The sequence below is a fragment of the Rhinoderma darwinii genome, chromosome 2 (assembly GCF_050947455.1).
Source record: "Rhinoderma darwinii isolate aRhiDar2 chromosome 2, aRhiDar2.hap1, whole genome shotgun sequence".
In the NCBI taxonomy this organism is placed as follows: Eukaryota; Metazoa; Chordata; class Amphibia; order Anura; family Rhinodermatidae; genus Rhinoderma; species Rhinoderma darwinii.
This window is the reverse complement of record NC_134688.1, coordinates 402,274,104-402,277,371: the sequence shown is the minus strand read 5'-3', so window position 1 is coordinate 402,277,371 and position 3,268 is coordinate 402,274,104.

Sequence of the window (3,268 nt, the reverse complement as noted above, 5' to 3'; positions counted from 1 at the left end):
CATAGAGAATAGGGCGTTACCATGTTTTATTGGTGTGGGGTTACAGTAATTTGTAGAATAAAGACGCTCTGTTATTATATGTTACCACAGGACAATAAATGGTGGCCTATTAAACGCTAGTAATACACGGACCGAGTAGCTTGGGGTGAAGGCTACGACTGTACTAGGATTCTCTTTTGTTTTTCAGTGTATTACTCTTTTAGGCCTTTTTCAGACGAGCGTGTCCATTACGCGCTTGTATTTCAGTTCTGCGTGGCATCAGTGTTCCTAGTTTTAGTTTTCTCATCACATTTCTTTAGCAACTGGTGCGTGAAACAGACAGTGCACCGACCTCCCAACTTTCAAGTATCACAAAGAGGGGCAACCGATATGGCGCGCGCAGCGATTTGCGGCAAATCTTTTTTCTTCTAAGCCACGCCTCTAATCCCACTGATACTCGATTAAGTCCATACACTATCGTGCCCCCATAGTGCCTCCCACACAGTATAATACCAAATAGCTGCCCGATACAGTATAATGCCCTCTAGCTGCCACCATACAGTATAATGCCCCCATATCTGCCATCACACAGTATACTGTCCCACAGATGCCCTCATACAGTATGATGCCCAAACAGATTCTCCCATGGAGTATAATGCCCATACAGATGCCTCCATGCAGTATAATGGCCAAACAAATCTCTGCACTTCGTTACTGTTTCTGTGGTAGTTACATCAGAGGAAGCGTAATCTTGTTGTAACCTGTCATCTACAGCGTAATCTCGCGAGATTACGCTTCCTCTGCTGTAACTACCACAGACAGAGTAACGAAGTGCAGAGATTGCGAATAGACATCCTGTGGAATGTCTATTCACGGTCTAAACACTTCAGTATTGTTAATGTGTAAGTATAAGACAGCACATAAGGGTCTAACAGGATCCCTATGCGCTGAGTAAATGAATGGAGAGGAGTGCATGATGCTGATTGGTCAGTGTCATGCACTCCTCTGTACAACGCCCACTTGGTCTAAAGTAAAAATACGCCCACTTGGGCATTAAGAAACTCATTCGCATAAATCTAAAATCGCTAATAAAGCGGTAAAAATAGATCGTTTTTCTAAATAAAAAGCATTACTGTCACCTACATTATATTACCGATCTCCTTATGTAGAAGATAGGGCACTTATAATGTGGTGACAGAGCCTCTTTAAGGCTCCAATAAGAAGTCAGGAAATAAAAAATATGCAGTTGTGCCCGAGGGGAACATTTCTTCTGTTTCAAGAGGCGATTTATCAAGGACCTAAAATTAGGGAACCAGGAAGGGGAGGGCCCAAACATATCCGCTGGAAGCGACGGTGCCCGTATTATACCAGGACAACACTTTCCCAGCAAAATTCCACAAACTGCAAAGGTGAGGAGTGTGGGCCAAAAGTGCCATAAGAAAGGACGCCATATATCAGTGCAACACCAGCCTGTGCAGAAAGGATTGCTTCACAGCGTAACACACATCTATGGATTATTTTATTGTTTTTTACCCTATTATTATACCACTTGACTATGCCCCTGATGTACTCTGCCCAGCTTACATGTACCCCCACATTTTAAATGGAAACACCAGCAATACGAAAACAAATCTACTACCAAGCAAAATCCGCTCTCCAAAAGCCAAATGGCGCTCCCTCCGATCTGAGCCCTACAGTGTGCCCAAACAACAGTTTCCTTCCACATACAGGGCCGCCATCAGGGGGGTATTACTGGTACTCCCGTCAGGGGCCCGGCCACATGAATGAAGTAAAAGGGGCCCGCCGGGCTGCCGTCGCACCCCCCCCCCTCGGACTGTTGCCCCCCCCCCCCCTCGCAACGCTCACGGGCCCCCCCCTCGCAACGCTCACGGGCCCCCCTCGCAACGCCCGCGGCACCCCCCTAGCGTCACCCCCCTAGCGACACTCCCCTAGCAACACTCGCGGCAGCCCCTGCATACCTGTTGTAGCTTCACTGGAGAGGAAGATGCAGCATGTGCTGAAGCTGCGTGTGGAGATCCCGCCCCCCAGCTCCTCTACACTGCCGACCGGACCTGCAGGCTGGTGAGTATGTTCCCCTATCCATTCTGATTCCCATCCCCCTGACCCCATTTGTAGATTGTATAAAGTTGGTTAAAAAGTTTTTGGGTATTTTTTCGTTTTCCTAGCGCTTTTTTGCCGCGATTTTCGTAATCGCGGCAAAAATGGCGCAGTTTCGCCGCGATTATATAAAAATCGCGGCAAAACCGCGTGATTTGTGCCGCAATTACGAAAATTGCATAAAAAAAAGATACAAAACATGAAAAGTGCTGTTAGGCTATATTCTCACAGTGCGGTCAAGTCACGTTTTTTTGCAAAAATTGTGGCAAAAAATAGGATTTCACCGCACTGTGTAACTAGACTAAGGCCTTATTCAGACGGCCGCATTCGGTCCGTGACATACGGAGCGTGATGGAGCCGGACTCCTAGCATCATAGTTATCAGTGTTGCTGGGAGTCCCTGCCTCTCTGCGGGAATACTGTCCCATACTGTAATGATGCTTTCAGTACGGGACCGGGGACAGTATTCCCACGGGAAGGGAGGGACTATGATCATAGATAACTGTGATGCTAGAAACCCGGCTCCCTGAACTGTGGTCGGTCCGGGAAATATGGCCCATACACGCTCCGTATATCACAGACCGAACATGGACATCTGAATAAGCCACTTACTTGCCTCCTATTTTTGGTGCGGATTGTGCACTGAAAATTCACTACAAATGACAATATAAGGCCTTATTCACACGAACGTGTTATAAGTCCGTGATACTTATTACGTCGCACGGACTTATGTTAGTGAATGGGGCCGTTCAGACTGTCAGTGAATTTCACGCAGCGTGTGTGCGCTGTGTAAAACTCACGACATGTCCTATACTTGCCCGTGTTTCACGCAGCACACACCCATTGAAGTCATTGGGTGCGTGCAAATCGTGCACGGCACACGGAAGCACTTCCGGGTGACGCGCGTGATTCGCGCTACACAGGGCCGCCATCAGGGGGGTATTAGGGGTACTAGTGTAGGGGGCACGGCCAAACTTAATTGAAAGGGGGGTCCGGCAACTGCCGCGACTTGCCTTTGGTAGAAAAAAACAGGCCCCTGCAATGGGGCCTGTTCTTTTCACCAAAACAATGTCGTGAGCTGCGGGCCCCCCTCTCGTCAAACACCGCCGTGAGCTGCGGGCCCCCCTCTCATCACCGCCGTGAAACACCGCTTGCGCGCGCGAACGACCGCA